Here is a 15,072-nt window from a genome sequence, read left to right as displayed (position 1 = left end):
TCGTTTTTTGTTTGTTTGGTTTGTTTTTTTATTTTATGTGTGTGTTTACCCTCTGTATGGTTTGTTGATCTGTTTGACTGTGTTTTATTTGTGGTCTGCCTTGAGCGGGGGAGAGGTGTTTTTTGGTTAAAATGAGCGTGGGCTCACATTAGCCGTACAAGTGGAGAAAGACGCGCAATCTTGTCGCAGATTATAATTAGTACAAGTTTCAATTTCCGCTGAATCTTTAGGAAATATTCAAGTTTGACAGTATTAGCTCATTAGTATCATGATCCCCCCTTATTCATCTGTCCAGTGTAACCCCTCTTTGATCCTGGACTGTATTTCCTCTATATTAGTTTGCCTTCTCCTCATAGAGCAAAAGTGGGTGGTTGGTGGGTGCTCTAGTGTAGAGGTTTGCTCCTTCTTTCCCTATCTAACATCCTTCGTCCTTATTTCTCCACCGTCTTTTAAAAAGTTGCGAGCGCCGTAAAACCCTCTACTATATAAAAAAAACCCAACGTATTTTACTCTGTAGTAACAGCTCTAACCTTTGGCACTTTTATGACCTGATTGTGTTACAAGTGCTGTAAAAGTCTAACAAAAACTTTTTTAAAACTTTATAACAAAGGAAGAATGAAAAAATTGTTTTTTGTTAACATGACTTTTCCCCTCAGCTGGCTGTTAGTCCGTGTAGTTGGTGTTAGTTTGTACAGAACGGATCAGACAAGGGAAATGTGGACTCTTGCCCCCTACCTACTAGATTAGCAGCTTTTTCTGTTTGTGAAATTGGTGACGATATATAGGGCAGTATATATATGAGAGCTCGTCACTTTCCGACATAACGCGTTTGCATGACCTACCTTTGTTGTTTGTACCAGCTTCTTGTTTGTTCATGGCGGAACAGTTGCTTGTCTTTATAGTCATCTGTGGTGTTTCATTTTTTTATTTTGTCCCATGGTTATATTAAGTACGTCTTTGCTTTGTTCCCATCATTGCTATATTGGTATTTAACTCGTGGGGGTGGGAGGGAGATGTTAATCCTTTGAGCCCTTGTTCCCCCAAGCCTTACAGGATTCATGTACCTCATTTGGTGAAGCGTTGGGTGTAGTGTATATGCTGAGGCGTTCAATCGGTGTGTGCTGATTGGTAAAAGGAGAGTTCGTTCGGGTCCGTGTGTTTGAAATAGCAGTGTCGTAGACTGCCATATATTATAAATAGATCTTACGTCTTGTTTTCAAGACCTTATAGTTTTATGTCGCGGGGTATCGTAACCTTCTGAGGGTGTGTAATTGGACTATATATTCCTTATATTATGCTTGTAAGTTTACTCTAGTTGCGCTACTTTTTTTTTATGGAGATCAAATTAAGAAAGGAGTAAATCTTAACTCAGCCTCAAATCACTTGGTAATCCACTCTCTTCTCCAAATGTTATCTCGTAAGACTTCCACTCAGAAGGAAGTTTTGTTTAATTTCTTTCATTGTCTCCTTGATGGAAACCTTGATCAAATCCAGGTTTATACCAGATGAGGAAGTGATCCTGTGTTTGATGGTGAAGATGGCTGGATCAGTTTGGTATTGTGTAATTCCCCGTCGTCTCATCATGAGTTTTGGCTTGGCTCCACCAGCGAACTTGTCTGATGGCCATTCAACTTGTCTGATCTGATGGCCATTCAACTTGTCTGATCTGATGGCCATTCAACTTGTCTGATCTGATGGCCATTCAACTTGTCTGATCTGATGGCCATTCAACTTGTCTGATCTGATGGCCATTCAGCTGTTGCTCCATCTACCAGAAGTCAAAGTTTTTACCTGAGTAATTCCCGTATTTCTCTTCTAGTAAAATCTAGACTTAAGTGTTTGAGCCATCTTGACTTTTGCTCCTAGTTGTGCAAGTATTTATTGGACTTTTTCAAGATCTTAAAGGCATCCAAGGAGGTTGATAAACATATTTTTTTTAAAGCTCAGTCTTAATAAAGTTGTTTCTTTTTTGTGAATAATTGTGCAAGTGCGATGGCTAGAGCGTAAGATATGTTGAGTTTTATTTTCCTTTAAAATACATCTATATATATATATAGTATTGTTGGCATAGGAATATTGCATTCTATTTGTCAAGATGTTATTATAGAGCTTCAAATTTTTATCGACATGTGCTGCGCGTACAAATGATAGTAGCAACAGCAGTTTTAGCAAGACGAAGGGAACTTTCTTTGGTTACAAAGTACGTTGCTGTTTTTCCCATACTGCCTGGGACAGTTTTATTGTTTTTGTGTGTCTTCTCGGCTCTGCAATGTTTCTTCTTACATTTTTGTGAGTGTGTCCTTGTGTACATTGTGAGTGTGTCCTTGTGTACATTGTGAGTGTGCATGAGATGAGAAAAGAGGCTAGCTATGCACCCAGTCCGCTGTGATGAGTTTAAATTATCAGTGCAAGAACCTCTTATTTTTGTTGTTGTTGTGAACACATTCACTCTTCTGTCTGTAAATGGAACTTCCATTAAAGTTCTGAACATGTTCATATATGTACTTGCGTGTACCATCGGTGAGTCACATATTTTTTGGTGTGTATATAGTAACCATGGGAGTACTTGTATATTTTTTCAGCTGAAAGCTTGTCTATGGAAATTTCTGGAAAAGCGTGTGCCTGACTGTTTCTATCTTGGTGGTTCAACGCGAGGCACTGGGCAGTATGCCAGAGCGTCACTTTGAGCCGCTGTCTGTTGTTTCAGTGATTGTAACGACAGCAAGACTTTGCTCCCACAGTTCCTCACTGTCGGATTGTTTATGTTGGTCTTTCACAAAACAGGGGTAATGCCAGTACAAAAAAAAAATGATAAGATGATATTCATAACCTTGAGGTAGTTGTATTTAGCTGTTCCATTAGAATTTGAGAATGGTTTTTGTCATTGTTTGATTCCGGATAAAAGAAAAAGTACAAATGATGTAGTTTCGCTTAATTTTGAACTATCGGTGGTGCTCTTGATAGTTTGGGATCTGAAGAAATTTTTCCAGAAAAGATAGTTCAGTATTGTACATACTTCAAGTGTGATGTATTTACTCATTGTAAAGGGTTTCTTTCTTTCTTTCTTTTTTTCCCCCCCACTCCTGATTGTACAGTGTAAATAAGGCATACGCAAAAATGCGCACACTCTTATTTGCATGCCGTCATCGGTCACTGCATCAAATGGTTTTTTTTTAAAATGATGATCAAAAACTTTGACAGGCCTGTGTGTGGGGGCTGTGAGGAGGCGCTGGCTTCTCACTCAAAGCTCCAGTCTTAGGCCAACGATTATGATCAAAATGTATACACTCCTCCTTTCTCACCGCTTACCAAAAATTTATAAATGATGAAAAGTAGAGAAAATCATTGCCCGTGGAAGTATGTGTGTGGTGTATGTGTGGGGCCGTTGGGTGGTAGAGTAGTTCATCTTTCTGGAAGTTTTCATTTGGTCGCTTTTACGCACAAGGGGGCTATCCTGAAAATGCTGTTTTTAGAAAATCTAAGGTCAAGTTTTTGGACCCTTATTCACTTTCTTTAAAAGACAAGAAGAGTTTTCTCTATAACCAAACAAATATACACACCGATGAAACCAAACTTCTCCTGTAGGTAGGGCCATGCCCACTTTTGGTGTAGGGCAGTGCCCACTGTTCTTGTGGGTCAAGATTTCTGGAAATCCCCGAAACCTGGGTTAGCCCACTTGTCCTTGAAAGCGACCAGTTCTCTTGTGGGCCAGCTGTTCACATGCAGTAAGCACAACATTTTGAAAACAATTTTTTGGGGGGTTTTTTGGTTGCTGTTTCATAATCTGTTTAATTTATTTTCGTGTGCTCGAGAAATATTTTGTCAGAATTCAAATTCTAAATGTTTTTTAAAAAAGTAAGAAAAGATATGTGTGAGGCATCGTGGTGAAATCAGGCGCTCGTCAAAATAATTTCCATCCAGTTTGGCAATTTTTACTGAATTATTGTTTTTTCGTTCAATGCCCTTTTTAATGAAAAGCACATAGTATATAAATTGTCAGTTTTTAAGGACTCGCAAGCTTTTGAAGTTACTAAACTTTGGTGGCCATTTTCCCGCTAATTTTATTCTGAAACCAATTGACCCCCACCTCCTTCGATGGCAAATATCTCGACTTGTATTCAAGTTACTTGATGGTTTTTTTCATCGAAAGCAAGGCAAATAAGCAAGCTTTAAGATAATACCAATGACCCCATTTGCCTAAAAATTGACGAACGCCTGATTCCACCTCATCATAACACATATAATGTATAAACTATTGGTAAAAGAGTAGAACAGTTGTTTTTTTTTCTCTCTCTCTCTCTCTCTCTCTCTCTCTCTCTCTCTCTCTCTCTCTCTCTCCTGAAAAAATGTAGCATTTGTGCTGACAACATTTGAACAGCTTCCCAGCCATTTGCTGTGTTTTCCCAGAGCCTCAGTTCTATGTACGTGTACCTCACTTTGGTGTCAAGTGTAGATTGTTCAGATCTTTTCACAGCTTTGTTTTTGAATTTCCTGAAGCACCTTATCTTTGTACACACAGAATGTGTACATCTGACGAAAGCAATATGGGCAAAACTGCCGCCTCCAGGCATTATGTAGAGTGACGTGTCTGAAAACGTAGAGGGATTTTGTTGTTGTTGATTGATTGGTTAGTAACGCTTGTGTTGCCCACACCCTTCTCTTGTCAAAGGCTGGAGGACGTAATATGTCCTATGTAGATATTAAGATCTACATTTGAAACAGTCATTTTCAATGTAGGTGATCAAAATCGTCAAGTTACCATGTTGTTAGAGCAGGCTCTTCAATCCGTAAATAGAAAGTGACCAAAAGCGGCTATTCTAGAGAAGGATGCCGCGTTGTTCAGTAAGAAACTTGTGAGTTTTCAGTAATTGCATTTCCCTTTGATAAAAGTTTTATGCTTTTCAAAAAAACATTTTTCCCTTTTCCGGTATCTTTCCTACTTAATACTAGTTGATCCTATTTTGTTGAATTTTGTGAAAGGTGTGAATATAAAAGAAATTTTAGTAAATGTGGGTGGGGGGGGTTACAACAAGAGAGAGAGGGAAAGGATTGCCTTAGTTTTAAAGATAAACTACTGCTCAGTGCTCCCTGACTCTATCACATAATTAGCTCGTGTGGTGGGAGAAAGGAAAATAGGGCACGTCAACGTACACCAGTTGTGTTTGTGTGTGTGTGTACTCACACTCGGGCATACTTGATGTCTCAATTGGTTGGGGTTTTTTCTGATTTTCTATGTCTGTCTACAGCTCTCTGTCTGTCTGTCTCTCTCTCTCATCTTTCTCATTTTCTCTCTCTGTGACTCTCTCTCTCTCTATGACTCACTCTCTTATCTCTTTCATTCTCATTCTCTCTCCCTCTCCCTCTCTCTCTCTCCCTCTCTCTCTCTCTCTCTCTCCCTCCCTCTCTCTCTCTCCCTCTCTCTCTCTGACTCACTCTTTCTGTCTTTCATTCTGATTCCCTCTATGACTCTCTCTCTCTCCCTCCCTCTCTCTCTCTCCCTCTCTCTCTCTGACTCACTCTTTCTGTCTTTCATTCTGATTCTCTCTATGACTCTCTCTCTCTCCCTCCCTCTCTCTCTCTCCCTCTCTCTCTCTGACTCACTCTTTCTGTCTTTCATTCTGATTCTCTCTATGACTCTCTCTCTCTCTCTCTCTCTCTCTCTCTCTCTCCCCAAGTGCCTTCCCCTCCCCTCCCATTTCTTACCCTCCACTTGTGCAGTATGCCCCCCTCAGTTTCCTCCTCAGGGTCGCTGTGGGTGCGTATGTGTCTGTCCGCTGGTGGTGCAAGGCGGGTGCTCCTGTCAAAGATCGTGTATAACAAGATAGTCAAACTCCTCTCTTTTAGTCAATTAAAAAAGTGTCCTCAAAATTGGGTGGCGCCCTCTTCGAAAAAGTGCAGACTTTGCGAACAGAGTTACCTTACTTTTGGGGAAAACAGTAAAAGTGAAGCTAAACAAACTGTGCTATTCCTATTCTTCTTCTGAAGAAACAAAAGAGAGCTTCAAAACAACGACTGCAGCGCCATCTGCAACATTGCGCGGACTTGCGCTAACACTTTTTTGGCAAAGTGAACAATCTTGTTATGTAGGATCTTTGCTGTGGGTGGGTGTGTGTGTGTGTGTGTGGGTGGATGGGTGTGTGGGTGTGTGTGTGTGTCTGCCTGCTAGTGGTACTAGCTGTCCCCGTCGTTTTATGAAAGAAAAATTCTGAAATTATGCAAACTGAGCCCGAAAATGTGAAATTATGCGATGCTGTTAATTTTAACAAAGAATGATAAAGGAAAAATAATCAGAAATTATGCAAAAAATGAGCAAGTTTGGCAAAATTATGCGGGGTGCATAAATCCACGGGGACAGTACTAGGCGGTGCTCCAAGGATGCCCACAATCTTCCACTTTTTCACACTGCAGGCTTTGGGGGGCGAACTAGAGCAACGACACCACGCCTGTCCTGTTGGCAAGGTCGTCTTCTGATGTTGAAGTGCAAATCCAATCTGTGCAGTGCCTTGTCTTGGTGATGCGAATGTGATACGTTTACCCCGACATATCGAAGATCAAGTGCTTTATTCGCCTCTTTGTATTTTTATTTGTTCTCCAGCTACTAATAATTATTCTTGTGGTCTGTCCCTATGTAAGATATAGAACATGATTGTATCTCCTCCTTCATTTGCTTCCAAGCACACAATGTTTTTTTCTCTCCTTAAGTTAATGCTTTTGTGATTTTCATTTTTTTTTCATGCTTTTGAGGAATGAAAGGTGTTACTGTCATGCTTTTGAGGAATGAAAGGTGTTACTGTCATGCTTTTGAGGAATGAAAGGTATTACTTCAGTGGAGTCCACTTAAACTGAACGTTGGTAATCCGAAAACAACAATAAGTAAAATGAAACTATAAATTACCCGAATGATTTTTTTTTCTATTTGAGCAACCTCTCTTAATCATGGGTCTCAATATTCCGCTATTTAGCGGATTTCCGCTACCGCGATTTCCTCCGCTAATCTCCACTAACGCAATAGCGGGCCAATGACAAAATATTTAATGATAAATGAGTGTCTTGCGAAAATGGTCTTCTGTCACAATCACGCAGAAATTTCCTCCTTTTTTAACATTCTGAGTTGAGGGCCATGCTTAATGGAAAACCCAGTTAAACTGAAGAAACTCCGGCTGTCCTGCAGATTTCGGTTGAAGTTTAAGCAGACTCCACTATGTATTTTGTGTGTGTGGATTCCTGTGTGTGTGGTTGGGGGGGGGGGATTGTTATATAAGGTGGGTGTGGCTTGTGAGGGGAGTGGGTGTGTTGTCAAAAAAAAGTGTTGTGGTTGAGATTTTCTTCTCCCGGGTTCGACAGCTTGTATGTCTGAAAGAAAATGGCAAAAGCGGAAAAAAGTGAGGAGGGGTTGTGAAAGTACACAAGAGAGAGAGAGAGAGAGAGAGAGAGAGAGACTCATAATTAGTAGTTTTGTTGCTACACTTATTTATTTGGCGATCATTCACTTCCACATATCATGGTTTACTTAATACCCTGGTTCTTCATCATCAGCACATAATGCTATATGTAATTTTTTTTCGTAAAATAAGGTTTAAAAAAAAAAACAACTTGCGTTATATTGGAGTACTCAATATTGGTCTGTTTATGAGCTGTGCTGTTTTCCTGTCGTGTCAGTTGCTTGTCGTGGTCCGACTGTGTCGTGATGATAATGCTTTTGTTGGCACAAGTCCGAGGGTTGTGTCGTGGTAAGGTCAGAGTTGAGGGTTTTGCCGGCGGCAATTTTCTCCTCCTTTGACGAGTTCAGCAACATGCTGATATTTTCTTGGATGGAGTGAAAGTACTTGGCTTTTAACAAATTTTCCCCCCTCACAGTACAACCAGTTTTTAATTTTTACTGTATGTCATATTTTGCACAAAGTAACCGTTGAAAACAGAAACTTCCCGTTGATGTAGGACAATTCAAAGATGTGGACTTATGGAAATTCGGTGAGAAAACATTTCCTTTTTTTTTAAATCTAGAAATATGGCTGCTTCTGTCTTTTCTAGGAAAAGAATTAAAAAACAAACAAAAAACAACTCTCTTGCCGGTGGGTGATGAAGTCGATGATTTGTTTTCCTGTTGCTCTACAAAGTAAAGGTTTATTGAGCTTTATGTGACTGAGTACTTACACAGACTTACTACAGAGACCTGCCTGCCCGCCCTCCTGTGTGTGTGTGTGTGGCAGAGAGCCTTGTCTTCTTCCTCCTTCTCCTCCTACGTTGTTGGGCCGTACTTTGACAGCGCAGCGTGTCGCGATAATCCCTGAGACCGGACGTTCTTGCAATCTTGGGTCGGTTTGTGGAGTTGTCTTCCAGGCTCTCAACCTATTTGGCTCAGTCTTATCACAGAGAAACTTTACATTCGGGGGATCTGCCTCTTAATTAACCTAATACATGTAGTTTTGTTAGGGGCTTATGTGTGTTTCAGGTTTGTAACATACGCACAACGTTTTTTACTTTTACAGTAGCTTTTGGTTCTTTGTTCAATTTTGGCTGAAATATAGGGTAATAACAATGATAATAATGATAATAATAGCTTGAATTTGTATAGCGCAAATTCCTGCAAGATAGAATTTGTATAGCGCGAATAATTTCCGCTTAACAGCAAGCTCTATGCAATGTAATGAGGGGCATTGAATTCTGAATTTGTCACAGATGGATGTTGGGGGGGGGGGGGGGGGGGGGGGGGTGTTGGAGTAGAAAAATGTAATGAGAAGAGAAAACACGACATGTCTTACTGGTTTCTTTGACACGCAAAAATGAAGCTGTGAGAGCAAGAGATGGGTTCTAGAAAGTGAACGAATCGTAGGGTACTATTTCAGCTTTGGTAGTTGACGGAACTCTTAATGAGACATCTTTGGATTTCGTTATGGGTTAAACTATCGGTAGGCTTTGTCAAGGTCTGCTAGATTTTAAGTCTTGGAATTTTTTTGGGGGGTTGAATTTTTAGCTACATCACATGAAATTGTCAGTTTTGGAGGGTCTTTACATTTGTGGCGGATGTGTAATTGTATGTCTGGGTGAAAAAAGAACAGCGAAACGTGTCATTCATATGAACTGACACATATTTCCCTCGTGTATGGTTCTCTCTGTTCTGTTTCCTGGTTGAGGTTTTTGTGTAAGAACAGCATAGTTCATATATATATATATATAAAAATATATGTCATGACATGTTGATATATATATATATTTTTCGGTTATTATATCCGCCTCTTTGTTGAATCAGGTATCCCGTATGTTTTTACCGATTTGAAGTGCCTACAGTTGAATTCTTCCCAAAAGCTGAATTGTGTCTTTATTGGTAGAAAAAAATGTTGCTATACCGTTATTATTACTTTTTTTTTTTTCAAAGAAAGACATTGACAGCATTATTACATTCCACCAATATGCTTAACCCTCTCCTTCCTTTTTGCAAGGAGATGGAGTGAGGCGTTATCAACCAGAGGGTTGAGGAGACAGAAATCACAATAACAAATACATCCGTGACGTAAAATTCTGCATTTTTACCGAGGTACGAGAAGAAGAGAGAACAATTCTGACTTACTAACACAACACAACACAACACCTCTCGTGGTGATTCAAGTTCCCAGTACTTGCAACAGAGGAGAGCTTTTTACATTTTGTTATAGTATAGGTGGAATTTGGATCGCTGAATGTCAAAGTTCACATATTTATTATTCGCAAAGCGGTGTTGAATTCACGTCATTTTTACTACTGTAGTTACTTCATATATTTCTATCAACAATTACGTGCGTACGTTCGTTCTTATGCCTTCTTAATGTGTGTTTTTATCTTATGAGTGCTGCAGCACTGTGTAGTTACTGTATCTAGCTCTGTTCAGAGTCCACTTTGTACAATGGCTACCTTATTTTTTACATAAAGCTGTGACATGAAAGATGCTTGAAAACATGTAAAGACAATGTATAATATTGTGACTCATTATAACGATATATCTCAGGACATATGCATTGGTGCAGAACCCAATCCTGGTGGGGTGGGGGGGCTTGTTACAAAGGTGTGAGTGCCTTGTGTTTAGCGCATGTGTCGTGTGTTTAGCGCATGTGTCCTTGTGTTTAGCGCTTGTGTTGTGTGCAGTCTCTCTTTTGTCTGTGTTGTGTGTGTGTGCGTGCGTGCTCGATCATCGAGTGGCGCTGTTGGCCAGTTATTGGAGTTTTGCAGTGACACTTGGCAGGTGGATGTGAACGGGTGTGGGAGAGGTATTATTATTACTCAAAATTAATGCGTCCATGTTTGATTCATTGAGTTTGTTCCCCTTACGCACTGATTCGCATCTGCAAGCATATTATGTATGTGGGTGTATGTATGTACTTACCGGTGCATGTAACGCTCACACACATATGCATATTAACCAAAATGAATCAAAATCGATCGTTTGTGTTACAAAGAATACACTTTGTATGTCAGATGAGGAAGGAAAGAGGCCCCTCTCTATTTTTGGGGGGATAGTATTCTGTTGTTTTTTTGGGGGGGGAATGGGGGATTTCATGTGGAGACAAAGGGATGGTTGGATGCAAGACTCCCACAAATGCCAAATTGAATACTGATGTTTGTTGTTGATTCGTATCCAGCCTCCGATATCTATACAGAAGAAAAGAAAGGGATTGTTTATCAGGGATAGTCATCGTTTTAAAAGGTCTTCTGGAAAACTGTGTGGCCCCAAAAATTGTCTCCGTTATTGTCAGTTTGTGACTTATTTTTGGCTTGATTTGTCAGTCTCCAGCCTTGTTTATGTTTGCCCCGTCACATTAGACAGGAAAGATGCACAAGTTTGGCAAGACGGACAAGACTGTTGCTCTGTAAGACAAGTGTCTTTGTCTCTCTTTATGCAATAGACCTTTGGTAGACCCTGTTCGTGGACAAATACTCATCATTTTGTTTGGATCGTTTTTGTTTTCAGTCCTGCGTTTCGAACAAATTAGTACTTTCATGTTGTTGTTGGGTTTTTTGGGTTTTTTTTACTTTAAAAAAAAAATTACATTTACTTATTTATTTTTTAAGAATACGATTCTCATCAAAGCAGAGTCTAAAAATGCTGGGTCTGTGCGTGTGTGTGTGCATTTTTACATTTATTCATTTATTGTATTTACGTCCATACGATGACAGTGGTTCATTTTTGTGTGTGTTTTTCTTTGGCTTTTTAACATTTATTAGTTTGTATTTTCTTTCCATGTTTCTTAATTTTGTATTCAAGTTTTAAGGTTATATATATATTATATTGTCTTTTGTTGTTCGTTTATTTTTGTTCAGGGCTTTTATAATTTTAGGAAGATTCCTCGGATCACTGAAATATGTTTTTGTTTTTTTTCTCCATCTTGTACCACAGTGTGTGGCAGGTTTACACAGCTGTGTGACAAGCATTGTCAGTCATCATGTTTCAAGACTTTTACCGTATTTTTGTTTTTGGGTGGTTAAAAAAAACATGTGAGTGTGCGTTTGTGTGTGTATGTGTCTGTTCGGGTGTGTGTGTGTCTGTTCGGGTGTGTGTATGTGTTTGTGCCCATGTGTGTACACAAGAGATGAGAGGATGAGCCTGAGCAGTGTCACATTCCTGGTAATGTTTTCATTTTGGAATGTTCAAAATCTTCCGAATTAATGACCTGTGACTGTTGTGTGAAGTGGCATTGAGGTAACCAATGATCTAATTTTTTTAAAATGGAATATGGACAGGTGTTTTATTTTTTATTATGTAAATTAATTTTTTGGCAGGAGGGGGAGTCGAGGTTGTGAAAATTGTGTTTTCTTAGACAAGCAACACGGCAGAAATTGTTTTTATTGCTGTTGCGCTGTGTGGTTTGCTGAGTGTGTATATTTATCTCAAAATTCTGTATCTGGGTCAGTATATAGGAAAAGAACTATTCTTGTGAAAACAAGATTTTTTTTTTTTTTCATTTTAAAGTGCAGTACTATTGGAAGGACAAAGGGCAGGATGTTGTCCTTATAATCGCTCTCTCATCTTTGGCTGGGGATTGTTGTTACTAAACTATACAAGTTTGATAGAATGCTTTTGACAGCTTTGGTAGTGTGTTCAGTATATCCCATATATTTGTTCTGTAAGATCTGTAGGTCTTTGCCCCATAGTACTCCGTCACGAGTAAAGTGCAATGTGTGATGATGAAAGGGTGAGTTGAGTGACTTGAGTGAGCCTGAGAGTGCTCCCAGCAGCTGTGGTTGTGTGTGGGTGTTGTCGCATAGTCTCATCTACTTAAACTACTCCTCGTGTTTTGATCAATGGTTCTTCAACTAGTAGAGAAATGGCAAGAGAGTTCTCAAAGGCTGCAAACTTTGTTCATGTGTACGTTTTTCCACCCCCTTATGATTTACTTTTGTTTGTTTGTTTGTATGTTTTATTTTCTGTGTTTAATGTGATTTTTTTGCCTCCTTTTTTTATCAAAGTAATAGTGGAGTCCTCTTCAACTGAACTCGGTCTATCCGAAAACAAGAGCGGTAAACCAAAAGACAGTAAAATCCCTGATTTTTTTTTCTCCGCTATTTGAGCAATCCACTTTAAACCAAAGAAAATCAGGCGGTCCGTCAGATTTCGGTTCAAGCGGACTCCACTCCAGTTCGACCAAAGTGATATGAATGGGCTGTAAAACCTTCATGGGCTGTACTGTACCATAAATCTTATGGGCTGTACTGTAAACCTTCATGGGCTGTACTGTAAAACGTTTATGCTTGGGTCTCCCTCCTCCTTGGCCCTGACGCTATTGCTGAATGAATCATTGCACTTTTGGAGCCAATCTGTCTTTTTTTGCCTTTGTTCTTTTACTTTTCGCCGACTTGTTGGGGCCCCTCCCTCTCTCCCTCCCTCCATTCTTTCTGATTCCTGAGAGACGCAAAAGGATTCGAACCCTCAACCTGGAGGAATGGATGGCTTTTCCGGCCTGCTTGATGAAATAATGGGTTGTTTTCAACTTGTTTGCGAGCAGCCACTTCTAAAACTGACCAGTGAACAATGATTTGGTGGTGGCAGCTTGCATGTCGTGTAGGCTACCCCCCTGTGTAGCAACTTGCATGTCGTGTACCCCCCTGTGGTGGCAGCCCCGGGCCAGGATTGGGTTTTGCACACTACAATCATGTATGTCAAAATTACAGTTAAAAATAAATAAACACAATACTAGAAAAACTGAACCGTCAAGTGTTACTGGGTTCTTTGTGTGTGTGTGTGTGTGTGTGTGTGTGAGAGAGAGAGAGAGAGTGTCTGTGTGTGTGTGTGAGAGAGAGAGAGAGAGTGTCTGTGTGTGTGTGTGTGAGAGAGAGAGAGAGAGTGTGTGTGTGTGTGTGCGTGTGTGTGCGTGTGTGTGAGTGTGTGTTCATTGTGTCGAGTTGTTGAGATGGCGATGTTTGATGTTGTATCAGTGGGTGGTCGGCGACTGGTCTTGTGTGGTTTGCTCCTTCTTTCCTATAAAAAAAATATATCGTCTCTGTCTACCCTTCTTCTGGGTGGTTTGCGGGTGCTCTGTTTTGGTTTGCTTCTTCTTTCCTATGAAACATCTTTCGTCCTTATGTCCCCTTCTTCTTTTTTTATGTTTGTTACTCTCTTGTAACACCTCTATTCTTCTGGCGCTCATATGACCTTATGCAGTTGCGAGTGCCGTAAAATATCTACCTTTCTTCTTTTTTCGGGATAGCCCCCTTGTGCTTAAAAGCGACCAATTGAAGGCAAACGAGACAGTGGTAGACCTAGGGCAGCTTAAAATTGTACTTTGGGGAGAATTGGGCAGATAAGTGGCGGGGAAAGATCAGAACAAAACTTTTTTGAGAGCATCGGAGCAAAGGCATGAATGGCTAAGCATGATCGCTGATGTCTGTTCAGATCTGACACCTGAAACAGGATTAAATAACGTGTTTTCACGCCCCCATCGACACAATTTAGTTCATTCAGGAGTCGGGTTTCCGACCCCACCTGTCAGTGCAGTGCCGAACTAGGCTGAGAGGGATGATTCATGCCAGCAGAAAGACAGCGCTCGGACAAAAATGTTTCTTCTTGTTCGGGAATCGAACTCGGGTCTCCTACGTGCAACAGCGAAGCGCCTAACCGCTACACCACAGACGCCTGTCTGGCACTTGCTGATGATCCAGGAGGCTTGGACAATCCAAAACTCAGTCAGTAGTGCCGTAAAACACCTACTCAAACTAACAATCAAACAATCAGCCGCCTCTGATACATGGTACCCATTGGGGGATCGGGTCCGGTCGGGGCGGTTTACTAGCAAAATGGAGGGCGCTATGCGGCTATCGTGGCATAAGCCGATCGCGCCCGACTCGTCGCCTCAAACACAAACGCATTTGTTTTCAGGCGACGAGTGGAGCGATCGTCCCCGACCCGACCCGACCCGACCCGACCCGACCCGACCCGCAACGGTCACCTCGTATAAAATCACCTCACTGTGGTAGGGTTGGGGGTTTCAATGTTCCTTTTACCCGTTGCTTGTCTTGATCTATCATTCTGTTTATATTGAAAGTTGTCCGTCAATACTCTTTGTATTTTAATACACAATCAAACCTATGGTCTGCTTTCGTCTCCACTTTCTGCCCACGCCCCCCTACTTCCTTTGCCCCTTCCTCTGGGCTCCCAACTCTTTCTGCAGCCTTTCTACTGCTACTCCTTGTCTCCTCCTTACTGCTGTCTTTCAGCCACACCCCTGATCTTATGGCAGGAAAGATCTACACTTGGCCTTCTCTGACCCTGACAAGGGCGAAAAATTTCGGAGGTTCCGTGTGTAAGTTGTGCACATTAAAGATCCCTTGGTGGTCCAAAATCGATGACAGTAGGCTTCGGCCGCCACCCGGGCAATATTCAAAATTTCCTACCAACTGAAAATGTTTAATGTGTCCCGCGCTCTCGTATGACCTTATGCAGTTGCGAGCGCCGTAAAACACTTACCGAAAAAAAGGAAAGAAAAAACCTGTCCAAGACGACGACCCGCTGTTGAGTTGAAGAGTGGTCACTTTTTTTTCACTAGTGGTCCTCTGAGACAGTGCCATCAGAATCATAACATTGAACAAAAATAATGGGGGAGTGGG

Source organism: Aplysia californica, unplaced genomic scaffold (genome assembly GCF_000002075.1).
Source record: "Aplysia californica isolate F4 #8 unplaced genomic scaffold, AplCal3.0 scaffold00096, whole genome shotgun sequence".
In the NCBI taxonomy this organism is placed as follows: Eukaryota; Metazoa; Mollusca; class Gastropoda; order Aplysiida; family Aplysiidae; genus Aplysia; species Aplysia californica.
This window is presented reverse-complemented; position numbering follows the sequence as displayed.